This window comes from Ceratotherium simum, chromosome 34 (genome assembly GCF_057802395.1).
Source record: "Ceratotherium simum simum isolate JZ-2026a chromosome 34, ASM5780239v1, whole genome shotgun sequence".
Classification (NCBI taxonomy): domain Eukaryota; kingdom Metazoa; phylum Chordata; class Mammalia; order Perissodactyla; family Rhinocerotidae; genus Ceratotherium; species Ceratotherium simum.
Window position 1 is genome coordinate 9,656,549 of NC_141933.1, and position 27,240 is coordinate 9,683,788.

Genomic DNA, 27,240 nt, shown 5'->3' on the forward strand with positions numbered 1-27,240 from the left:
CAGTGGTAAGCTCACACAGAGGCTTATTTGTAGTGGTTTATTGATTCACCCAGGCAACGTTTGTGAGGACCTATCCTGTGCTAGTTTGATGAATAAAGCAATGTTTCAGATAATGTCTTTATGGCTCTTAAACTCCAGTGAGTAAGGGAGAAGCAAATAAATAATCACACTCTCATGTCATAAAATTCCTATTTGGTACATGCACAATGTGCTAGAGAAGAATTGAAAAGAAAATATGGGATAAAATGTCATAGCACTACGGATTAGCACTAACTCATCTTCTAAAAATTTCCTTCTTTACCCATTCGTCCCTTGATGGGCACTTAGGTTGCTTCCAAGTCTTGGCTATTGTGAATAATGCTGCAATGAACACAGGGGTGCATGTATCTTTATGCGTTGGTGTTTCCAAGTTCTTTGGATAAATACCCAGCAGTGGAATAGCTGGATCATATGGTAGTTCTACCCTTGATTTTTTTGAGGAATCTCCATACTGTTTTCCATAGTGGTTTGCACTCCCACCAGCAGCGTATGAGTGTTCCCTTCGCTCCACATCCTCTCCAACACTTGTTGTTTCTTGTCTTGTTAATTATAGCCGTTCTGACGGGCATGAGGTGATATCTCATTGTAGTTTTGATTTGCATTTCCCTGATAGTTGAACATCTTTGAATGTGTCTGTTGGCCATCTGTATATCTTCTTTGGAGAAATGTCTGTTCAGGCCTTTTGTCCATTTTTTAATTGGGTTGTTAGTTTTTTGTTGTTGAGATGCTTCAGTTCTTTATATAGTTTGGAGATTAACCCATTATCAGATGTATGGTTTGCAAACATCTTCTCCCAATTGTTAGGTTGCCTTTTCATTTGTTGATGGTTTCTTATGCTGTGCAGAAGCTTTTTAGTTTGATGTAGTCCCATTTGTTTATTTTTTCTATTGTTTCTCTTGCCCGGTCAGACATGGTGTTTGAAAACATGTTGCTAAGACCAATGTCGAAGAGCGTACTGCCTGTGTTTTCTTCTAGAAGTTTCATAGTTTCAGGTATTACATTCAAGTCTTTAATCCATTTGGAGTTAATTTTTGTGTATGGTGTAAGGTAAGGGTCTATTTTCATTTTTCTGCATTTGGCTGTCCAGTTTTCCCAACACCATTTGTTGAAGAGACTTTCTTTTCTCCATTGTATGTTCTTGGCTCCTTTGTTGAAGATAAGCTGTCCATAGATGTGTGGGTTTATTTCTGGGCTTTCGATTCTATTCCATTGATCTGTGTGTCTGTTTTTTTGCCAGTACCATACTGTTTTGGTTACTATAGCTTTGTAGTATATTTTGAAATCAGGAAATCAGGAACAAAGCCTCCAGCTTTGTTCTTTTTTCTCAGGATTCCTTTAGCTATTCGGGGTCTTTTGTTGTTCCATATAAATTTTAGGATTCTTTGTTCTATTTCTGTGAAAAATGTTGTTGGAACTTTGATAGGGATTGCATTGAATCTATAGATTGCTTTAGGAAGTATGGACATCTTAACTATGTTAACTTTTCCAATCCAAGAGCATGGAATATCTTTTCATTTCTTTGTGTCTTCTTCAGTTTCTTTCAGCAATGTTTTATAGTTTTCGGTCTACAGAAATTTCACCTCTTTGGTTAAGTTTATTCCTAGGTATTTATTCTTTTCGTTGCAATTGTAAATGGGATGGTATTCTTAATTTCTCTTTCTGCTACTTCGTTGTTAGTGTATAGAAATGCAACTGATTTTTGTACGTTGATTTTGTATCCTGCAACTTTACTGTATTCGTTTATTACTTCTAAAAGTGTTTTGGTGGATTCTTTAGGGTTTTCTGTATATAAAATCATGTCATCTGCAAATAGTGAGAGTTTCACTTCTTCCTTTCCAATTTGGATCCTTTTTATTTCTTTCTCTTGCCTGAGTGCTCTGGCTAGGACTTCCAGTACTATGTTAAATAGGAGTGGTGAGAGTGGGCATCCTTGTCTGGTTCCTGTTCTTAGAGGGATAGCTTTCAGTTTCTCACCATTGAGGATGACATTAGCTGTGGGTTTGTCATATATGGCCTTTATTATGTTGAGGTACTTTCCTTCTATCCCCATTTTATTCAGAGTTTTTATCATAAATGGATGCTGTATCTTGTCAAATGCTTTCTCTGCATCTATTGAGATGATCACATGATTTTTATTCTTCATTTTATTAATGTGGTGTATTATGTTGATTGATTTGCGAATGTTGAACCATCCCCACATACCTGGAATACATCCCACTTGATCATGATGTATAATATTTTTAATGTATTATATGCGATTCGCTAGTATTTTGTTGAGGATTTTTGCATCGATGTTTATCAGTGATATTGGCCTGCAATTTTCTTTTTTTATGTTGTCCTTGTCTGGTTTTGGTATCAGGGTAATGTCAGCTTCGTAGAATGAGTTAGGGAGCTTCCCCCCCTCCTCAATTTTTGGAAGAGTTTGAGAAGGATAGGTATTAAGTCTTCTTTGAATGTTTGGTAGAATTCACCAGGGAAGCCGTCTGGTCCTGGACTTTTATTTTTGGGGAGGTTTGTGATTACTGTTTCGATCTCCTTACTGGTGATTGGTCTATTCAAATTCTCTACTTCTTCTTGATCCAGTTTTGGAAGGTTGTATGATTCTAAGAATGTATCCATTTCTTCCAGATTGCCGAGTTGGTTGGCATATAGCTTTTCATAGTATTCTCTTATAATCTTTTGTATTTCTGAGGTGTCTGTTGTAACCTCTCCTCTTTCATTTCTGATTTTATTTATTTGTGCCTTCTCTCTTTTTTCCTTGGTGAGTCTAGCTAAAGGTTCGTCAATTTTGTTGATCTTTTCAAAGAACCAGCTCTTGGTTTTATTAATTTTTTCTATTGTATTTTTAGTCTCTATTTCATTTATTTCTGCTCTGGTTTTTATTTCCTTTCTTCTACTGATTTTGGGCTTTGTTTGATCTTCTTTTTCCAATTCCTTTAGGTGCATTGTTAGATTGTTTATTTGAGATTTTTCTTGTTTGTTCAGATAGGCCTGTATTGCTATAAACTTCCCTCTTAGAACCGCTTTTGCTGTATCCCATAAATTCTGGTATGTCGTATTTTCATTTTCATTTGTCTCCAGGTATTTTTTTATTTCTCCTTTGATTTCTTCGTTGACCCAGTCATTGTTCAGTAGCATTTTGTTTAATCTCCACGTATTTGTGGCTTTTCTGATTTTCTTCCTATAGTTGATTCTATTTTCATACCATTGTTGTCAGAAAAGATGCTTGGTATTATTTCAATCTTCTTAAATTATGGAGACTTGTTTTCTGGCCTAATATGTGATCGATCCTGGAGAATGTTCCATGTGCATTTGAAAAGAATGTGTGTTCTTTGGTTTTTGGATGGAATGTTCTGTATATATCTACTAGGTCCATCTGTTCTAGTGTATCATTTAAGGCCAATGTTTCCTTATCAATCTTCTGTTTGGATGATCTATCTGTTGGTGTAAATGGAGTGTTAAAGTGCCCTACTATTACTGTGTTACTGTCTATTTCTCTTTTTATGTCTGTTAATAATTGCTTTATATATTTAGGTGCTCCTATGTTGGGCGCTTAGATAATTACAAGTGTTATAACCTCTTGCTGGATTGTTCCCTTGATCATTATGTAATGCTCTTCTTTGTCTCTTTTTACAGTTTTTGTTTTAAAGTCTATTCAGTCTGATATGAGTATTGCTACCCCAGCTTTCTTTTCATTGCCATTTGCATGGAGTATCTTTTTCCATCCCTTCACTTTCAGTTTGTAAGTGTCTTTATGTCTGAAGTGTGTCTCTTGTATGCAGAATATATATGGGTCTTGTTTTTTTATCCAATCAGCCACCTTAGCCTTTTAATTGAAGCATTTAGTCCATTGACATTTAAAGTAGCTATTGATAAATATGTGCTTACTGCCATTTTTTAACTTTTTCTTTTCTCACTGTTTTACTAGTCCTTCTCTTCTGTACAGAATTGATGGTCTCTTTAGTTTGTCCTCTGTCTGAAAGCTTTACTCTTTAACTCCTCTCCTCCCTCTTTTTATGTTTTTGATATCATATCTAACATCTTTTTTGTGCATTTGTATCCAATACCCTCTTATCATTGAAATAGATAATTTTTCCTACATGTGGTCTTCTCTTTTCCCCTTAAATCAGTCCCTTTAACATTTCTTGTATCACTGGTTATTGGTGACAAACTCCTTTAATTTTTGCTTGTCTGGGAAACTTTTGATCTCTCCTTCCATTTTGAATGATAACCTTGCCGGGTAGAGTATTCTTGGCTGTAAGTTTTTTCCTTTTAGCACTTTAAATATATCATGCCACTCTTTTCTAGCCCATAAGGTTTCTGCTGAGAAGTCAGCTGATAGCCTTATGGGATTTCCTTTGTATGTAACTTGTCTTTCTCTTGCGGCTTTTAGTATTCTCTCTTTATCATTAATTCTGGGCATTTTGAATATGACGTGTCTTGGTGTGGACCTCTTTGGGTTTATCTTGTTTGGGGCTCTCTGTGATTCCTGTAAGTGGATGTTGTTTCTTTCCTTGGGTTAGGGAAGTTTTCATCCATTATTTCTTGAAATAGATTCTCTGCCCCTTTGTCTCACTCTTCTCCTTCTGGGACACCTTTAACATGGATGTTAGTGCGCTTGATGTTGTCCCAGAGGTCCCTTAGGCTGTCCTCACTCTTTTAAATTCTTTTTTCTTTTACCTGTTCAGCTTGGGTGTTTTCTTCTAGTCTTTCATCCAGCTCGCAGATCTGTTCTTCTGTATCCTCTACACTGCTTTTGAGTCCCTCTAGTGAATTTTTCATTTCCAGTATTGTATTCTTCATTTCGGATTGGTTCTTTTTTCTATCTTGCATTTCTTTGTTGACATTCTCACTGAGTTCATCTATTCTTCTCCCCAGATCAGTGAGCATCCTTAACACTCTTTGTTTGAACTCTCTGTCAGGTAGGTTGCTCATTTCTGTTTCACTTAGTTCCTTTTCTGGGGTTTTGTCCTGTTCCCTTACTTGGAATGTATTCCTTTGCCTCCTCATTTTGCCTCTTTCCCTGTGCTTTTGTCCACGTATTAGGTAGGTCAGCTGTGTCTCCTGCTCTTGGATAGGTGACCTTATACAAGTGATGCCTTAGGAGGTCTGCAGTGTGCCTCCCTCAGTTCTCAATGTTCCAGGAGTGACCCCTCTGTGGTCTACATGTGTCCTTCTGTTGTGGCGTGTTTTCTCTCCCTGTAGGCACCCAGGGAGGCTGAGTTATGCTCCTGGCCAGCTGTTGTAATGCTCAGCTGCTTGTAGTTGTTGTGGGCCCTTCAGTCTCTTTATCGGGTGTGGGGAGCACCAGCACAGTTGGCTGCAAGTTCTAATACCACATTTGTTTTTCAGTATTTCTTTTAAGTGAGTAGGCTTCCAGCATGGCAGGTTGTTAGGCTCAAGGGCTTACAATTGCTATAAGCCTCCAGCCTTTAGGTCTCTTTTCAGCTCTCTGAGGATTGCAGCTTTGGGGGGCTCACCTCAGTCATGGGAGTTCCCACTTGTTTCAGGCTTTGGAAGGTGGGGAAAACCCCTTATGTGGGTCTTTGAGAAGCACAAGTCTTCTGCAGCTGACAAGCCCTGCCGCCCACAGGTCCATACACATAGTCAACACAGTCCTGACCTGTGTGCGTACCCCGACCTCCCAAAGCAGACCCAGTCTCTCCACGGCAGGAGCCCCACACACTCCACCGCCACCCCCCACTTGCCACCCGCTCCTTGTGCACGCCCTGCCCTACTGAAGTCGGCTCAGTTGCCAGGCTGCAGAGAATCTAGTCACCAATCTATGCAGGCCCACAAGTTGCCTGAGGGCTTGTTGTTGGGTGAGACCAGTCCCTAGGGTTGGCTGCCTGCCCTGGCTGAGCTGGATTAAATCAGTGCTCTAGTGGGCAGGGCATACTCTGGGCTAGCAAGCCCCAGGGAGAACTTCAATGCTGTCTGTATCAGCATTCCCGCATCAGGCCACAACAATGGCCTCCGCCAATGTCCCAGTCCCTGGAGAGGTCTCACCTCTCACTGCAATGCACTCAGGGCCTATCAGGTGAGTCTCTTTTCACCAAAGCACTGTACACTTTTTTTTCTGGTGATTTTAGGTTCCTTTCTGAAACGGGTGAGTTTGTGCATGGGCCCTTTAAGAGCTGGTTTTTATTTCTTTGTGCACTGGCTTTTCTGGGGGTACTCCCCAAGGTTTTAGTAGCAGGCAAAGTCAGATATTATGCCACTCATCTCCATCGTGCTTGGCCCACAAAATGCCTACAGTGGGGGCACTCTCCAGCTCAGGGCCCCACTCCTCCAGGGAGGCTGCCTACCTTTGGGCTGCTCCTGGGCGGCTGTTACGCTGGCGGCTTGTGGAGGTGGCGTTTATCCTTTGCCGAAGGGAATCTGGCTCCTCCACCTCAACTAGGAGTGTCGTTTTTTGCAGGAGTTCCTCTTATCCAGTTTTCAGTTCTCTCTCGGGGGTAATTTTTCCACGAGTAGTTGTAAAATGGCTGTGTCTGTGGGAGAAGGTGAGTTCAGACTTTGCTTACACTGCCTCACTAAATGTTTAATAAACTTCTTATCATTTAATTTGGCTTAGCAAAACTCAATTTTCAAGTTACCAAAACCAGTTTGGAAGCTGTTTTTAAGTAAACATGCCATAAAATATAATGTTGCCAAAAAGTTTATTAACTCTCATCCCAATTACATCTATCTAAGTTATTTACTCCCTACAATACATTTAGAGTTGTGGGAGATCAAGATTTGGCCACCCTGAAATATATCTCTTTACCTTGATTGTTTCCTCTGAGGGACATTTGACCTCCCCCACTAACTGCCTAAAGAATTTGACATGGTGGCTCCTTCCTGGAACAGATCTTCTATCATGATGGCTGTAAAGATAATGTAGGATAGAGGTTACAATAGGAAAGGCACCAAGCCTCTTTTATCAAAAAACTTTGTCTCGCCTTGACCACATTATCTATAGATGACCCTGAAAAGAATTGTCCTCCTGCCCTCTGAAGTCCCAGGCCACTACCCACCCCCAACACGTTCCTCACCTTTAGCTGCAATACTTAAGCAAGCAGCTTAGACAGAGGGACGAGTTGCTCATTTCTGAGTTTCTCCCATGTATACATGTTATAAAACTTGGTATTATTTTCTCCTGCTAACCTGTCTTGTTGATTATTTGGCCAGCCAGAAGAACCTTAAGGGAAAGGGCAAAGGGAGATTCTCCCTCTTCCCCCACAGAGTACACACAAAAACTTCATGAGACATTGGACACAATCAGCCATCATTTGAAGTTTTTTTTGACGGCAAATTTTGCAACAGAAGTAACATAAATTTGACTAGTAAACCTAGATAGAATACAAGTTCTTTATCTGCATTATATTCAATTTTGGTAACTTTAGAGATATGTCTGTTTAATGAAACCAACAAACTTAAGCTCACTCTTATACCTAATATTTTCCTAGATCACCGAACTTGAAAAGAATCTGGGTTAGTTTGTGTTATATTTCTGAGAACTTTAAAATGCCAAATCTTTACAAGTGCTTGACCTTTACTGCAACTAAAAAGAGTTTTTTTTACAAATTAATTTTAACAATACCATCTGGAGGTAGAAATTATCACAAATCTAATATATATATATATATATATATATAGACACAGAAATACATAGACACAGAGAACTTATAGTGATTAATTTTTGTGTAGAGTATTTGTAAGACTTCTCATGATCCCAATTTCCAAATACTTTCTCTCTCCATTTTTTTTTTTTTGCCTCTGATGAGAAACATTGCATTTCAAAGAATGGTTCTAAGGTCCTAGAGAAGATGTGGGTAGACAATCTATGTCACAAAGGTACAAAGAGTCTATCCAAGTTTTCTTGAAGATAGGGATTTGGGGACATATTTGCAGAAAAATTCTGTTTCTAACATCCCAATATGTACAATTATTTTGACATGAATAGGAAAAATTTTGGGGTTGGCAAAAAAGACTGACACACCCATCCACCTATTGTTGGAATGTTTCTTTCCCTCTGGGTTATAGTTTCATTTTAGCTTAGTGGAGGAGGCCTACAGAAAAATTCCTATCAGGTGCTAAATATCAGTTTTCAATTTGGCCAAATTTCTGATCATATAGTTATTAAATCCTTGTAAATATCTTGTCAGGTTTCTGGCAGAACAAACAGTAAATAGATCTGGTAGTATTGGATAAATTTATTAATGGTAATTTCAGTTTCCCCTTGGCTGTCTAAGGGTATAAAAAGCAGTTTACCAAGAAATCCCTCAGATCCCTGTCAACATTGGGAGGAGCCCTTATGGGACCTCTTTTTCAAAGGTAGATGTGGGCGTGACTGTAAGGCCATTAACCTGGGCAGCTTTTCTTTATGGTCATGTAGTCTTTTCAGAGTGGAAAAACAATTCAGCCCAAAGATTATTAGGATAAGTACTGAAGTAGAGGAGGATAAAAAAGGCAGTAGGAGTTAAGTCAGTGTTACATCAGTCTTATTGTCTTTTGTTTACGTTCCTCTAATCTCTTTAACTTTTTAGGTGTTTTGCAGTGAATCTTTCATTGCTAAATCTTGAAACCTTTTCTAAGATCCTGCATTGATTTTATCTAATTGGAATGTTTCTCATAATGATCATTGTAATTCCAGGTTGTCTCTAGACAAATTTTGCCATTTTTGCAGATCTCAACAACCCCTGAGACCACAGTTCTTAGGTATAAAATAAACAGTTGTGCGAGAAGGTGGTGCACTCAATTCTTTGAAGCTTGATGATCTCATTTCTTTTAGCCTGTGGGTTTCTCTGAGCCAAACTAATATTTAAGAGGATTTTGCTGTAGGGTGGGGAAATGGCAAGTGCTTTAACAGCCTTTAAATGTTCAACCCATTAACACCAATTTTGCAGCTTTTTTTCAGAGATGCCCATTACAAATTAGGTCTTATTTAATATTCACATGAGGGCTCTCACAGGACTCATTCCAGCTTCAGTCAGAACCAGTCCAATACCAGACCCAGTATGGTTCTTAAATCAGATCCAGTCCAACTCAAGCTGGTAATCACCAACAATTCCCATGGAAGGTTAAGCTGAAGAAAAGGAGTGAAGCAGCAAACACCAAAGAATGGAGACGCCAGAGCGATTCCAAACAAAATGGAGAACTGCAGCTGCCACCACCAGTTCCCAGCACAGAATCCAGGGGGAATGCTTACAAATGGGGAATTGCAGACTAAACCATCAGCAGTTCCCAATCTGGAATCCAGGGACAGAGATAAATCCCCAGATTTTCCAGCCAAGGAATTGTTGTTTGAAAGATTAGGGCTTTGGCTCTTGCTAGAACCCTGTGACAGCTCAACTGGCCCTGGGCAGAATCCTCTGTCAGCTCAATTGACTCCAGACAGAATTCTCTACCTGCTCAATGGGCTCCAGATAGACTCATCTATGAGCTATGGGTGACCTGCCCTGTAAATGAAAACCAGTTAGATGGCGAGCTTGGATGTAAAAAGAGAGAGGAGATCAAACTGAGAGGAACTGACCAATGGCCCTCAGATATTGTGACGAAGACAGTGAACTCAAAATGGGGTTCACGGGTCATCATACCTGTGTTTCTTGTTGTCCCAGAATGCCATCAGAAGTTCCCTTTGGTTGCACGACTGTCACCAAATCTGTTAAAAAACAAAATTTAAATGAATAAATTTGAGGATATAATAGGTTTTATTAAGTGATTCATGAATTGAGCAGCATCCCACCTAGCAACTAGAAGGGCAGTCCCAGGGTTGGGAAGTTGGAAGTTTGGGAAAATGGAAGGTTTTGTTAGGAAGGAGAGTGAGGTAAGGAAATCATTAACAAAAGAAAAGAAAGGGTTATTTTGGGCCTGGACATCTTCTATTTTGGGTGGAAGGGAACTGGCATGGGTTTTATCATACAGGTTGTCTCACTAGTACAATTCAGGAAATTTGAGATGGACTGTTTAAAGGTGACATTCCTGGGAGGAGCTGAAACTGTAATCAAGTTTGGTTTGCTCTCATTGGGGCCTATTATTTCCTCTGTAGTACATCTAATTTGCCTATTTAAAGTGTACAATTCAGTGGGTTTTAGTTACCAGAGAGTTGTGTAACAATCAACACTATCTCATTATAGAACATCTTTATTACCACCAAAAAAAAAAAAAAAAAACAGCTGCAGGTGACAGAGCTTCAATTTTCTCTAATGTACTTACTTTTTCTTCCTTGTGATATTGAAATTTATAATAAGAAATATATATTTAGTCTTCATCTCTGTTTCTAACACAGAGCTCCTAAAATCCTTGGAATGTCCTAAGTCATAAAAGCCAAAAAGATATCCTTTGTTATGTTAGTGAGGTGACTTTTGGACTGCACCTAAGGGTGGGGCTAGTTGCCAGGAGAACCAACCATGTGATTGCAGGGTTGGAACTTTCAGTCACACCTTCTTGGTATCCAGGGAGGGGTGGGGGGTTGGAGGTTGAATCAATTGCCAGTGACTAATGATTTAATCAATCATGGCTATGTAATGAAACTTCCACAAAAACCCAAAAGAATTGGTTTTGAAGAGCTTCCAGGTTGGTAAGCAAATTCTCATCAGGAGGGTGACACACCCCATTGCCACAGCCACAGAAGCTCCTGAGCTTGGAACCCTTCCCAGACTTCACCCTATGTATCTCTTCATCTGGCTGTTCATTTGTATCCTTTATCATACCCTTTAATAAACCAGTAAGTGTAAGTAAATGTTTACCTGAGTTTTCTCTATCTATCTAGTGAGCCAGTCTATCAAATTAATAGAAGTCAAGGAGGGGGTCATTGGAACCTTCAATCTACAGCTAGTTGGTCAGAGGCACAGGTAATAACCTGGGCTTATAAGTGGCATCTGGTGTGAAGGAGAGGTAGTCTTGTGGGCCTGATCCTTTAACCTGTGGGATCTGATGCTAACTCTAGGTAGATAGTGTCAGAATTGAATTATACTGTATAATTAAATTAAAGTCTCTGTTCTGCTGGGAACAGAAAGTTGGAGTCATATTGTCTCCTCTCTTATTCATGGGAAGTGCCAATTTTATCAACTAAAAATACAGTGTGCCTACCTAATTTGTATTCAAATAAACAGTGGATAAGTTTTTAGTATAACTATGTTCCATGCAATATTTGGGATATATTTATACTAAAATATTATTTGTTACTTACAAAAAATTTGAATTTAGTGGGACATTCTGTATCTTATCCAGTTAGTACATAAAAACACAGAACTCTCAAATAAGTAGAAATTTCACACCAACAGTTGTTGATGCAAGTAACATATAACCATTCTATAGATAGAGAAATAAGGTGAGTTTTATTTGAGCCAGAATGAGGGTTATAGAATTATAACATTTTCATCAAAGTTTCAAAGAGATATTTAGTTGCAAAGTAGTAGGTCAACATGACCCTGACATCAGGAAAGGGATTAATATGGGCATTACCAATAGGGCATGGAAGGGGAAGTAGGCATTCTTATGTTAAGAGAGTACATTCTTTACTTTAATGGTTAAAGCAGATGTACAATGTATGTTTGATAGGACAAGCATAGACGTATATATTAACGGGGAAGCATTTTATAGGTTATGTAAATTGTCAATTATTTTTAGATTATCACACAAACATTGTATATGAGCCTTTACATGACTTCCTATAGTTAACTTGTTTATAATAATCATAGAATAGATGATTCAACACTTGAAATAATTAGTTTAACAATGAGTTCTCAGGTGTAGTCTGCTTCAGGAAAGGAAATTCATTGAGGCTTGTAAGATCCATCAACCATCTCAAGTTGTTGAGTAATCATTGCTCTAGCCTGCATGCCAATCATACAACACTGAGTAAAGAAAACAAGAATTATTTTGAATATTATGGCTAATACAAGAAATCCAGGGAGTTTTATAAATAGGAATTGCAATCCAGATCACAAAAGGGAGCCCATAGCAGAAGGGAGCCAACCAAACAAATCAAGACTAGGTGTAGGGTCACTTAGGGCAATCACCTACTTTATCATGTGCTTTAGCAGAGATGACACATTGGAAGATACATCAGATATAAAAACACAACATTCAGTTTGAATGATTGCACACTTACCACCTTAAGATGCAGTTAAAATATCTAAAGCCATTCTATTGTAAGGGAAAGCCTTTCTCATTAAAGACATTTCAATATTTAACAGGGCTATTCGTGCTTGACTATCATTAAGGGCTTGTTGATTGAATTTAATTAGGGCTTCTATATGTGATGTGACATCCTCTAGCCCCAAAGAAGGAACAAATATATCTGCTAGGTGATCGTACCAGTGGAAGAATGAATGATCCCACCTGTGCTTAAGGAGAGGAAGATTGGCAACAGTTTTTAGTTCAGGGAGAGTCCTCCCCTGCATCCAAGGGAATCCCAAAGTGCAGCATCCTAACAATCTGGGTGGTAGCCAAGGCCAGAGGTTTGTGCCACATAAAGAGTGAGTTCCATTAGGAGCCACCCAATAAATGCCTGGCCTTCAAGACCAGTCTGCTCCAAAACAATTCCTTTCTTTAAGTATGATAGTATGATGGAAATGTTAAATGGACAAAATTAGCTAAGCATTATAAGAGTTTAAATGAGGAGATACAAGGTTGGGAATACAGGCCTGGCCCGAAGTCTTGGGACAGCTGTCTACAACAGATACCATCTTCTTCTCATCCTGGTTTGGAGGTATTTATCTTGGTCAGTGGAAGTCAAGTGTAATAAAAAGGAGTTTAAATCCACTCAAGTGGAGGAGACATTTTCTAAATGAGAAATGTGAATCCATGAGTGTAAGTCCTTTAATTTTGCAGTGCATTGATTGGTTAAAAGTACCTGTTATGATTCCTTCCAATGGGGCTACAGAGAGTCTTTCATTTGATTCCATTTCCAACAAATAACTCTCCAGGTTGTAGTCCATGATCCTGAAGGTCTTTGTCTCCTGGGAGCTCTCTGTGAAAGGAATCAGCTACTAACATTTCATTTCTTTTAAGCACCTCAATGAGACCCTGGCAACAATGTAATATATTTTTCAAAGTTAGTTCATATATCTCCTCATTTAATTGCATAGGCTGTCCTGTTATTATTCAAAAGGAGACAGCTGATGTTTACTAAAATGTGTAGATGTAAGACTGAGAAGTATTAATGGAAGAGCTTTTTGCCATGAGAGAATAAATGCTTCTAAAAGCTTTGCCAATTGAGTTGATTGCACCATTCATTAAAATGTTGCATTATTGTCCAAATGTCACAAATAGAGTTAATTACTTGTCTGGAGGAATGAGTTCCTCAGTCACTGAATAATTTGGTAGGAATTATCCTTTACAACAATTTGCCTACTAATAAAGCCATCACTTTTCTGCACGGAAAGGCCTAAACCCAATGTGAGAACATACAGATCATTACTAAGATATTTATATCCTTGAGATGGTGGCATTTGAACAAAGTTCAATTGCCATACCTCAAAGGGTCACTTAGGAAGGGGAAAGTGACCTTAAGACCCATGAAGTGTTTTCCTGGGTTTATATTTAAGACATACGGTACAGTGACCATAAGTTTTATGAGCCACTGTGCGAGAATTTCCAAAAGTATTGTTTTCCCCATAAAATCACATTTTCAGATGCTCAATGGGTTAACTGATATATACGCTGGAGCAGTGGCAATTGTGTTTCAATAGGCACCATGGTTTGTTATCAGATGTTTTGACATCTGCGTGATGGTGTCAAAAATTCCTCCTTTTTGTTGCCACCTTTATTTCTCTTCTTTCCTGGTGATTTCTTGAGCCTATAGAAGGAAATCTTTTACTGGGTTAGCAGATTTAATAGAAAAGTAGCAGGCATTCTCAAGGCTGGACAGCATATCCAGCTTGATGATGTCCTTGCTTATCCTTTAAGTTTGATCCATCTGTAAACCAAATTAGATAGTAGAATGCAGTTGTGGTCATTTTTCTCCAATAGTGCTGGAAGCAAGGTAGCAGGGTTAAGATAGTGAATAATATTTACCTACACAGTATAACCCAAAAAGGTTTATCAGCACTTACTTGACAATGTTTCCCATGCAATTTAGAATACCAAAAAAGCCTAGTTAATTTTGTATCTCCCTCTTTATAGGAAGAGAGAAAAATTTCTTTGAGAAGTCCTGGGGCCCTCTTAAAATTCTCAGAGAAACTTTTAAGTCAAAAGAAAGACTTCATTTAGGATTCAAATTTTGGTGAAGCTTGTCAAAAATATCAAAAGGTTTTAAAACACTTAATCAAACAAAGTCAAGTGTTTACTGATCTTGTATCACTTTGAAACACTGGTCACTGTGAAATAATACTTAGTTGTCCATTTAACCAAAGTGACAAAAGATGTTAAAGGCAAATAGTTTAAAAAAAATCCTTAGTTCCTTAAATAGGGTGATTTCAGCCTTTTAAAAAAATGAAATTATTTTGACAATACATAGAGTTTCTGTCTGTTAGGTTTATTTACTCAAAAGCAAAGAAAAACCTTTTGCAATATCATTAACAAGAGCAGACTAAAAGTCCAGGAAAATTATCCTTCCAAGAAAGAGAAAACCAAATTCTAATTTTACACCAGCTTACTTTTGAAATTGAAACTCATTTACTTAATTAAGTTTATTCTGATCTTAGGCAGCTAGACCATGCATAAAACTCTTTTCTGAAGTTTCCTTTTTCACAAAACTTCTATGACTTTCTTTAACATTCAGAATTTGTCCATGCCTTCTTTTTCCCCCCTAGTATTTTAAGATAAATTTATCTTTCTTAACAAAACAAAGAAAAATATTTCCATTCTTTACTGAAAACATACATCTTACATTCCTTGAACACAAAGATATTTTCCTTAATAATTTTTAGTAGCTTTAATCACATATATTAATTAGAAATCTTAACCCTTACAGATCTTAATTTTTAGTGAAAACTAAGAAGCAAGAAATTATAAACTGTCCTTTACATTAGCATTCTGTGGCTTGGCAAATTTTTAAAAACTTTTAATAATTTCTAGATACATGTTACTTCATAGTACAATCTTTTAATAAAATACAAGACGTGTTTACTAATAGACCCCAAATTCTTTTAGTTTCTCTGTAATAAGATGTCAAAAGTATATAAACCTATGTTTAGTAATTAATGTCTAGTATCCTATCTTATGTGTAAATGACCTAGAAACTCAATAAATTTCTATCATTTAACTTAATTTAACAAAACTCTAAGGTTTCAAGTCACCAAAAGATTTTCAAGTTATTTTAAGTACACATAGCATAAAACATAATTATTGTTAAAAGGTTCACCCAAAAACTTTCATCTTTTCACATTTATTTAGTTTAATTGTTTCTGATAATTATGTTTATATTGCCTACAAATCTTCCTGAGAGATTAGACAAAATCAGCTATCAATATAAGCTATTTTGCTGACAAATTTTGTAACAGAGATACATGAGCTTATTTCACTAACTAACCCAAGCTGTATGTTTGCATCATATCCAATGCTGATAACTCATAGGAAATGCCAATTTCAATCAAACCAACAAACTTAAGCTTTCATTTGCCAAAGATTATGTTTTATCACATTAACTTTAAAGGCATTTGGGTTAGTTTCTAATACACTTAGAAGTAATTTGTGTAATAACTTACTTTAAGCCAATTAAATAGAGCTCCATTAGAGATTTTAATATCTGGATGCCAAAAAATATCACATATATAACATATATGTAGACACCCACGTAAACACACAGACAGATACAAGAAAGATTGTATAGTCTCTGTTTTAAAATTTTTCCTTAGAATCTTGGGCAAGGGTGCTTTCATAGCAGTCTCCATCTCCAAAAGCTTCTTTCTCCCCTCAATCACTTTTATTTTCAGACTTAGGAATCTGGGATGGTCTAGATAATAGCTCCCAGAGAGGTCACAAGTTTTTTGTGGGACAAAAAGGGAAGGTTAGTTACTTATCAAAGGACTGCCACATCCATCCAAGTACATGTTCCTTAATTTGCTCCTTTCCCTCTGGTTACTTAGTTTTATCTTAATTTAGGGAAGAAGATCTACAAAAAATTCCCATCAGGCTTCGAGTATCAGCTTCCAATTTGTCTGAATTTCTGATTATAAGTTACTAAATCTTTTCAAATATCTTGTCAGGTGTCAGCTGGGAAAAACAGTGACTATTCTTGACAGCATTAAACAATTCCATTAATTTTTTAAATTTTAGTTTCCTCTTAACTATTTAAGGGTAGTAGTTTCCCAGAGTTTCATTAACCCTTGGAGGAGCTTATATTGGATCCTTCTTCAAAGGTAGATTACAGGGGTGTCCATACAGCCATGACTTAATAAGTGCACTTCTTAAATGACATTACCTAATTGGAACATTCCTTTTAATAGCCAATTTGCAAGTTTTGGAGGCTCAAATGAGACCCAAAGTGGCCACTGGATTTTTTAATTATCCTGGGTTATCTTGATCCAAAGATCCATCCATTTACAGTTATCCCCATTTTGTTAAGCACTTGCAAGTATCTGCTCAACCCTACATATTATACATGAAGCCAGCCACGGTTCCAGGAGGAGGCTGCCCATCCAGGAGCTGGTCAGCTTTTAGAAGTATGGTTTCCCATTGTCTTTTAATTTCATTTTACTATAAAGTCTGAAAAATATCTAAAGATAGTGTAGTGGTTCAGAAGTGTGCTGCTCATGTCACTCCCTGAAATGGTCATGAACATTCTCTTATATGTCTCAGTATTTCCTGCTTGCAGTCTAACACTATCTAACACTAAGTGCATGGATGACCATCACTCGTATGCACATCCCCAGATGAACCATCAATTACTTAAAGTGAAAGGTCGTGACCGAATTCCCTGTGGGACTGCTGCAAGTCTTGAGGCTCCACCTCAGACCCTTCCTCTAGGTTCTCAGTTGCCTGAGAATGCCTTTCAGCAAGGAGGAGCTGGTGTCCCTTCTCTTCAGAGCTGAGTGAGTTTTCAGTCTCTCATTTTGCTATTAAACAGCTTGTTCAGACTTTATAGACACAATTCTTTCTAATTGAAAGGCAAATTTAAAGAGTCAGCCTGCTCCATTCACTCCAAAGTTTTCCCTAAGCTCCCCTGGCCTAGAAAATTCCCCTTGGGTTTCTCTTACCTAGGAAATGTACCAGTACCCACTTAAGACACCTAGTCTTAAGACTTGAAACAGCTCAGGTAAAAGTCAAGAAATACAACTTAAATAAGGAGGTCCAGGTTTCAGGAGAAACTCATGGGGAGCACCTGAAGAGTGCCATGAAGCCAGAGGGGCTCAATGGGCCAAATGGTATCAAGTGCTGGTTCAGAGTAGACTCCAGGTGTCTGCAGTGTGTTTCTCTGAAATCCTGCCACACTATGCCAATAACTGTCAATGCAAATAACCATTCTATAGATAAGAGAAATATGGTGAGTTTTACTTGAGCCAGAGTGATTATTATAACCTGATAAGGCCTGTTCCAGAAAGGAAGAAAGTGTTCCAGACAAGCATGGTTTCCAGTAAAGTCTTATGCCTTTTTAGAACAAAGAACATACATTTAACACAACCAGGGTACATTTTCATCAAAGTTTCAAAGAGGTATTTAGTTGCAAAGTAGCAGGTCAACATGACACTCACATCTGGAATGGGACTGATATGGGCACTCCCAATAGGGCATAGGAGGGGAAGTAGGCATTCTTATCTTAGGAGAGTGCATTCTTTACTTTAATGATTGAAGCAGATGTATGATGTATTTTTGATAGGCCATAAATCAGGCTTCCTTAGTTCACGCCAAGTCAGTGTTGAACCCAAATATTTACCCCATATACCTCAATATGTGAAAATCTCTTGTCACAGTGAATAATTTTCAGTATATTTATGTGCCCTATAACATTTGGTATATTAGCATACAAAATAGTTGTTTATCCGAAATTCATATTTAATTGTGTCCATGATGTTATCTGTCAATCCTGTCTGTTCAGCCTCTGGAATTGCACAGATTAGTAGAGCACATGCTCAATTGTTGACCAAGGACCAAATAGAATTCATGTGTCCTTATTCCATATATCTTTCATTCTAGGATCCTCTAAGACTGAGAGCCTGTACCTTGAAGACAGAAAGATGACAAATAATTGCACAGAATCCACCGCCTGGAGGGTGTGCCATACTCGAATGGCAAAAGCCAGACCTCCTATTATTACCTGCCCTAAACTATTGACTCAGTTTTTCAGTATCATTCTCATGGCTTGGAATTGGGGCACTGTCCATTCTACAACTGAAAGAAAATACAAATAGGATTTTGACTTTAAACAAAGGTGGAATGTCAGCATCAAAGTCAAGGCTTGGAAAATGTACAAGATCAAAAGTGTTGACTTACTGAGCCTAACACTACTTACCATGCTGGTCATGATAGCCCAGCCAAGAAGCATAGTGAGCAGTAAATGAGGAAGGTGAGAGCAAAGGCTGCACAGGTGTCACTGGAGCAAACAGCATCTGAGTATTAACCTCCTCCAACACCTGAGAAACAGGTGCATGTTAGACTAGGGAACAATAACAACCTATTGTAAAAATAAGTGTGAGAAAGAGTGCAGACTGAAATTTAGGGAATGTTTTAGCAAACAAAACTTTGCACTTAAAACCTTACAGAATCAACAGATAATCAACAACAGATCATCTCAGAAACGACCCTCCCTGTTTGTAAATAGATACTGAGTGTAAGAAAGCTTCTTCTCTAATCTGTTACCAGTAGATCTTTGACACCATTTGAAACAAAATGAGACAGGTTTCAATATTAGAAATTTGAACACATCATAAGTATCCCTTGTAGAAACAGATGCATTTGTCATAGTAATAAGTCTGCATATTGTCTAGGACACAGTAGATGTTGTCTGTTTTGGTACTCCAGGGCTCTGCAGGCTAAGGCTAAAGTGATGTGAAAAGTTTCCTTTTGTTGTTGATTTCTAGTTTCATACCATTGTGGTCAGAACACATACTTGACACGATTTCAATCCTCTTATATTTTCTAAGAGTTTTTTGTGACCTAACATATGATCTATGCTGGAGGATATTCCACCTGCACTTAGGAAGAATATGCATTCTGCTGCTGTTTGATGCAATCTTCCGTATATATCTGTTCCCTACTATTATTGCATTGTTATCTATTTCTCCCTTCATATCTGTTAGTAAGTGCTTAACATATTTAAGTATTCTTATGTTTGGTGCATATATTTTTTTCCAGTTTTATTGAGATATAATTGACATACAGCACTGTATAGGTTTAAGGTGTACAGCATAAAGACTTGACTTACCTATAATGTGAAATGACTATCATAGTAAATTTTGTTAACATCCATCTCATATAGATACAAAAATAAAAATAAAATATAATTTTTTCCTTGTGATGAAAACTTTTAGGATCTCATCTACAAGCAACTTCCAAATATATCATACATCAATGTTAACTATAGTCATCATGTTGTACTTGTCTTATATCTGGAATTTTGTACCTTTTGACCACTTATCTAATCCCCCCATCTCTGGTCACCACAAATCTGATCTCTTCTTCTATGGGTTTGTGTTTCATTTTGTTTTTTATTTTTAGATTGCACATTAAGTGAGATCATGCAGTATTTGTCCTTCTCTGTCTGACTTATCTCACTTAGCATAGTGGTCTCACGGTCCATTTATGTTGCTACAAATGGTAAATTTCCACTTTTTTATGGTTAAATTATACATATAATCAACTTCTTTATCCATTCATTCATTGATCAACACTTAGGTTGTTTCCATGTCTTGGCTATTGTAAAAAATGGTTCAGTGAAGCTGGGAGTGCAGATATCTCTGTGACAGTGTTTTTGTTTCCTTTGGATGTATACCCAGAAGCAGAATTGCTGGATCATATGTTAATTCTATTTTTAACTTCTTGAGGAACCTCCATACTGTTTTCCATAGTGTCTGTATCAATTTACAACACTATCAACAGTGCATAAGTGATCCCTTTTCTCCACATCTTCACCAGAATTTGTTATCTCTTGTCTTTTTGGTGATAGCCATTCTACCAGATGTGAGGTGATATCTCATTGTTGTTTCGATCTGCATTCTCCTAATGATCAGTGATGCTAAGCACCTTTTGTTGGACTTGTTGGCCATCTTTGGAAAAATGTCTATTCAAGTTCTTTGCCCATTTGTAATTGGATGATTTGTTTTTTTGCTTTTGAATTCTATGAGTTCTTTATAGAGTTGGGATATTATCCCTTATGAATATATGAATTGTAAATATTTTTTTCCAATTCTGTAGGTTGTCCTTTTCATTTTCATGATCAAATTTTTTGCTGTGCAGAAGCCTTTTAGTCTGAGGTAGTCCCACCTGTTTATTTTTGCTTTTGTTGCTTGTGCTTTAAGGTGTCATATCCAAAAAATCATGCTTAAGATCCATGGCCAACAGTTTTTTTCCTGTTTTCTTCTAGGAGTTTTACAGTTTCAGATTTTACATTTGAGTCATTAATCCATTTCAAGTTAAATTTTGTGTTTGTGTCTTTAATCTATTTTGACTCATTTGTGTGAATTAAATTAAGTGGTGTGTGATATGGGTCTAGTTTCATTCTTTTACATGTGAATATCCAATTTTCCATGCACCGTTTTTTGAAGAGACTGTCTTTTCTCCACTGAGCATTCTTGGCTCCTATGTCAAATATTAGTTGACTATATATGCATTGGTTCATTTCTGGACTCTTGATTCTTCTTCAAGATTGCTTAAGCTATTCCAGGTTTTTTGTGGTTACATATAAATTTTAGGATTTTTTTCTCCATTTCTTAAAAAATGCCATTGGAATCTTGATGGAGATTGTATTGAAACTACATATGGGTTTGGGTGATGCGGACATTTTCACAATATTAATTTTTCCAATCCATGAACATGGGATACTTTCCTATTTTTTTGAGTGACTTCTTTGATTTCTTTCATCAAAGTTTTGAAATTTTCAGTGTGGAGATTTTTCACTTCTTGGTTAAATTTATTTCTAAGTATTTTATTGGTTTTATGCTATTGTAAATGGGATCGTTTTCATTATTTCTTCTTCAGATAATTTGGTGTTAGTGCATAGAAACAGTACGGACTTTTTGTATGTTCATTTTGTGTCCCACACTTTGCTGAATTTGTTGATTAGATCTAGAGTTTTGGGGTTTAGTATTTAGGATTTTCTATGTATAAAATCATGTCATCTGCAAAAGAAGACAATTTTACTTCTTCCGTTCCAATTCTGATGCCTTTTATTTATTTTTCTTGCCTAATTGCTATGGCTAGGACTTCCAGTAGTATGTTGAATAGGAGGGTGAGAGTGAGTACCCTTGTCTTGTTCCCAGTCTTAGGGTAAAAGCTTTCAACCTTTCACCATTGAGTATGACGTTAGCTGTAGGCTTGTCACATATGGCCTTTGTTACGTTGAGTTACTCTTTTTTGTGTGTGAGAAGAAGTTTAGCCCTGAACTAAAATCTGTTTCCAATCTCTATCTGTTTGCTGAGGAAGATTGGCCCTAGGATGACATCCATGCCCATCTTCCTCTACTTTATATGTGGGACGCCTGCCACAGCATGGCTTGATAAGTGGTGCAGAAGTCCATGCCTGGGATCTGAACCTGTGAACCCCAGGATGTCAAAGCGGAGCACACAAACTCAACCACTGTGGCACTGGGCTGGCTCCAAGATTTACAGTCTTTTTATACCTAATTTCTTCAGAGTTTTAATATAAGCAGATTTTGATTTTTATCAAATGCTTTTTCTGCATCTGTTGAAATGATCATCTTATTTTTTCCCTTTGTTCCTTTAATGTGATATATCACATTTATTGATTTGTGTATGTTGAACTATCCTTGTTTCCCAGGGATAAATCCTACTTGATCATGGTGAATGATCCATTTAATGTGCTGTTGAATTCAGTGTGCCAGTATATTGCAGGAGTTTTTGCATCTATGCACATCAGGGCCTACAGATTTCTATTCTTTTTTAAAATTTAATTTTATTGTCCCATTGGTTTTTAATATTATGTAAATTTCAGACACACTTCATTATATTTTGACTTCTGCATAGACTGTGTTGTGTTCACCACCAAAAGCCTAGTTTTCATCCATCAACATACATGTGTGCCCCTTTACACCTTTCACCTTCCCTCTACCCCCTTCCCCTCTGTTAACCACTAATCTGTTCTCTGTATCTATGTGTTTGTCTATCTTCCACATATAAGTGAAGTCATATGGTAATTGTCTTTCTCCATCCAAATTATTTCACTTAGCACAATACACTCAAGGCCTATCCATGTTGTCACAAATGGTACGAACTTATCTTTTTTTTGGCTGTGTAGCATAAAATTGTGTGTGTATACCTATATACGTATATACCAATATAAGTGTGTGTGTATATATATATATATACCACCACATATTCTTTATCCATTCATCCATTGATTGGCATTTAGTTTCCTTCCCAGACTTGGCTATTGTGAATAATGCTGTAGGGAACCAAGGGGTGCATATATCTTTTCAAATTAGTGTTTTCATGTTCTTTGGATAAATACTCAGAAGCAAAATAGCTGGATAATATGGCATTTTAATTTTTAATTTTTTGAGAAATCTCTATACTAATTTCCATAGTGGCTGCAACACTTTACATTCCCACTAGCAGTGTAGGAGAGGTTCTATTTCCTCACATCCTCTCCAACACTTGGTATTCCTCATCTTTTTAACAGTAGCTATTCTGATGGCTATGTGGTGACATCTCATTGTACTTTTTATTTGCATTTCCCTAAAATTTAGAGATATTGAACGTCTTTTCATGTGTTTTGTGGTCTTCGGTGTATTTTTTCCTTGGAAAAATGTCTGTTTATATCCTCTGCACATTTTTTGATCTGGTTGTTCATTTTTTTGTTGTTAAGTTATACGAATTCTTTATATATTTTGAATATTAACACCTTATTGCATATGTGATTTACAAATATTTACTCCTAGTTGTTGGCTTGTCGTTTCATTTTTTTGATGAATCCTTTGCCGTGCAGAAGATTTTTAATTTGATATAGTCTCGTTTGTTTATTTTTTTCCTCTTGCCTGAGGAGCTATGATATTCAAAAAGATACTGCTAACACTGATATCAAAAAGCATACTGCCTATGTTTTCTTCTAAGTGTTTTAAGGTTTCAGGTCTTACATCCAAGTCTTTAATCCATTTTGAGTTAATCTTTCTGTATGGTGTAAGATAATTGTCTACTTGCATTCTATTGCATGTGGCTGTCCAGTTTTCCCAACACCATTTACTGAAGAATACTTTCCTTTCTTCATTGTATGTTTGTGGATCCTTTGTTGAAAATTAGCTGTCCAGCTATATATGGGTTTATTTCTGGGCTCTTGATTCTGTTCCATTGTTTTCTTTGTATAGAATCATGTCATCCACAAATAGTGACAGTTTCACTTCTTCCTTTCCAGTTTGGATTCATTTTATTTCTCTTTCTTGCCTAATTGCTCTGGCTAAAACTTCCAGCACTATGTCGAATAAGAGTGGCGAGAGTGGCAGCCTCATCTTGTTCCTGTTCTCAGAGGAATAGTTTTCAGTTTTTGCAAGTTTTCACCATTGAGATCATGTTGAATGTGGGTTTATTATATATAGCCTTTATTATGTTAAGGTACTTTCCTTCTATACCCATTTTCTTGAGAGTTTTTACATAAATAGATATTTGATCTTCTCAGAAGCTTTCTCTGTGTCTATTGAGATGATCAGGTGATGTTTATTCTTTGTTTTGTTAATGTGTTGTATCACGTTAATTGATTTTCAGATGTTGAACCATCCCTGCATCCCTGTAATAAATTCGACTTGATCGTTGTGTGTGATCCTTTTAATATATGGTTATATTCCATTTGCCTTTATTTTGTTGTAGATTTTTGCATCCTTGGTCATCAGCTACATCAACCTATAATTTTCCTTTCTGTGTTATTTCTGTCTTGATTGGGTTTCAGGGTAAGGATTTTTCAGAATATTTTGAGAAAGATAGGAGTTAACCTGCCTTTAATGTTTAGTAAAATTCACCAGAGAAGATATCTGGTCCTGGACTTTTGTTTTTTGGGATATTTTTGATTACTGGTTCAATCTCTTTGCTTGTCATTGGTCTATTCAGATTCTCTACTTCTTGATTTAGTTCTGGGTGGTTGTATGTCTAAGAATTGATCCATTTCTTCTAGTTTACCCAATTTATTGACACATACTTTTTCATAGTATTCTTTTATAATATTTTATATTTTTGTGGTGTCCTTCATAATTTCTCCTCTTTTATTTGTTTGAGCCTTCTCTCTTTTTTATTAGTGTGTCTAGCTAAGAGTTTATCAGTTTTGTTTATCTTTTCAATGAACCAGCTCTTAGTTTCATTGATCTTTTCTATTGTTTTTCAGTATCTCATTTATTTCTTAGCTGATTTTTGTTATTTCCTTTTTCTACTGACTTTGGGCTTCATTTGTTCGTCTTTTTCTAGTTATTATAGGCATAGTGTAAGATTGTTTACTTGAGAATTTTCTTGGTTCTTGAGGTAAGCCTTTATATACTTTCCTCTTAGTACCACTTTTGCTGCATCCCATAAGTTTTGGTAAGTTGTGTTTTCATTTTCATTTTCCTTCAACTAGTTTTCATTTCTCCTTTGATTTCTTCATTAATCCAACAGTTGTTCAGTAGCATGTTGCTTAGTCTCCACATGTTTGAGACTTTTCTAGCTTTTCTCTTGTAGCTGGTCTTATTTTCATACCATTGGAGTTGGAGAAGATGCTTGATATTATTTCAACTTAAATTTATTGAGGCATGTTTTGTTTCTCAAGATAAGGTCTATCTTTGAAAACGTCCCATGTACCTTTGAGAGGAATGTGTATTCCAGTGCTTTTGGATGGAATGTTCTACATACTCTATCTATTAAGTCAATATGGTCTAATGTTTCATTTCCAGCCAATGTTTTTCTTGTTGGCTTTATGTCTGGATAATCTTTCCATTGAGATAAGTTGAGTGCTAAAGTTCCCTATTAGTATTGTGTTGTTATGAATTTCTTGCTTTAGGTTTATTAAGAGTTGCTTTATATACTTTGGTGCTCTTCTGTTAGGTGTGTATACATTAATAAGTGTTATGTCTCCTTCATGGAATGTCCCTTTTATCCTGATAGAATCTCCATGTTTCTCCTTGCCATCTTTTTTGCTTGAAGTCCATTTTGTCTGATATAATTATGACTACACCCACTTCCTTTTGGTTGCCATTTGCTTGAAGTATCATCTTCCATACCTTCACTCTGACACCGTGTTTGTCTTTAGAGCTGAGATTGGTGTCCTGGAGGCAGCATAGTGTGGGGTCTTGTTTTTTAATCCATCCAGCCACTCTGTGTCTTTGGTTGGTGAGTTCAATCTATGTACATTTACAGTGATTATTGATAGATGAGGCCTTAATACCCCATTTTACCTTTTGTTTTCTGGTTGTTTTATATTTCCACTGTTTCTTTTTCCTTATATTTCTGTCTGCCATTTCAGTTTAGTAGTTATCCATGAGATTTTTTTTAGTTGCCTCTTTTTCTATGTTTTCTGTCTCTGCTTTGATTTTTTGTTTTGTGGTTACCATAAGGTTGGTATAAAAGACCTCATAGGTGAGCTATACTTTTTCTGCTGATAAGCTCTTACTTCCATTATCCTATTCAGCTTTCATCATTTTCCTTTTCCTCTTCTGTGTTTTTGTTGTCACAAGTTATCCTTTTTTGTGTAGTGGGTTTGTTACTAAAGTGAAGTCATTATAGTATTTTTGATGATTCATTTCCCTTTAGCTTTTATGTTATAATTAATTATTCACTAACTTATTCTGATACAGAGTTGCAATTTTCTGAGTCTGTCTGTCTATTTATCACCTTGCTCAAAGCTTTGTAAATCTTTGCCTTTTTGTTATAAGTGAGAAGGTTCCTTTCAAAATTTCCTGTGAGGTAGGTCTAGTGGCAAACCCTCAGGTTTTGTTTGTCTAGAAAAATCTTCATTTCTCCTTCATATTTGAAGGATAACTTTGCTGGATAGAATAATGTTGGCTGATAGTTTTTGTCTTTCAGTATTTTGAATATGTCATTCCACTCTCTCCTAACCTGTAGAGTTTTGGCTGAGAAATCCAGGGATAGCTTGATGGAGGTTCCTTTGTAAGTTAGTTTCTTCTCTCTGGCAACTTTTGCTATTCTTTCTTTGTCATTGACTTTTGACAGCTGTAAAAAACATGCCTTAGAGAAGGTCTTTTTGCATTCTGATAATTAAGAGTTCTGTGCACTTCATATACTATTTATTCAGTTCATTCCCCAGTTTTGCAGAGTACTCAGCTGTTATTTACTTGAATAAGCTTTCTGCTCTTCTCTCTCTCTTTCTTTTTCTGGGATACTCATTATTCTTAGGTAACTTTTCTTAACTGGGTTGGATATTTGTCATAGAATTCGTTCGTTCTTCATCTCCAGAATTTCTGTTTGTTTTTTGTTAGACTTTCAATCTCTTTGGCGAAATACTCTTTTTGTTCATTAGTTTTTTTCCTGAGCTTACTGAACTGTCTTTCTGAGTTTTCTTGTACTTGTTGAGTTTCCTCATGACAGCGACTTTGAGTTCTCTTTCAGTTAGATTGCAATCTTCTGTAACTTTAAGTTCGGTTTCTGGAGAGTTGTTATTTTCTTTCTGTTCTACCATGTTACTGTAGTTCTTCATGGTGTTTGATGAGTTGATCCTCTGCCAGTGCATATGTGGGAGTAAGCACCTTTCTTATTTGGGTAAGGCATTGATTACTTTGATTCTGAGCTGCTTCTTGTTGTATTTGTGAGCCTGCACTTTTCACCCTCCATTGCCTCTGCCAGAGGCATCATCAGTGTCCTCCTTTTGCCATTTGGGCCTCTGAGTTTGCTAGTACCTTGCTACTTATGGCATTGTTACAATTGCATGTGTCACCAATGCAGTCACCAGGTTGTGAGCACCTCTGCTGCTCTAGAGTCACCTTGTCTTGTTTTCCACCATTAACTCTCCACGGGCACTCTGCAGGTTTGGGTTATGCTGCTCATGCACCACATTCACTGCTGCTTTGGGATATCTGGGGGTGCTTGCTGTACCGCTGCCAGGAGGCTAAGTTCATGGGTTCTGCAGCCACTGCCAAGGGCCCAGGGTCTCATATGAAGCCGCCCTGCTGGTATAATAGGAATTGGT

General features: G+C 37.0%; 1 protein-coding gene across 1 annotated transcript in view; it reads right to left on the minus strand.

Moving 5' to 3' along the window:
• Positions 1-6,532, minus strand: part of LOC101400815 (organic anion transporter 7-like) — a 37,447-nt gene extending 30,915 nt beyond the window's left edge. The window contains exon 1 of the mRNA XM_014792971.2: positions 6,348-6,532. The gene's annotated coding sequence lies outside the window, so the exon portion shown is untranslated. The remainder of the gene's footprint in view (positions 1-6,347) is intronic.
• Positions 6,533-27,240: the final 20,708 nt, after the last annotated feature.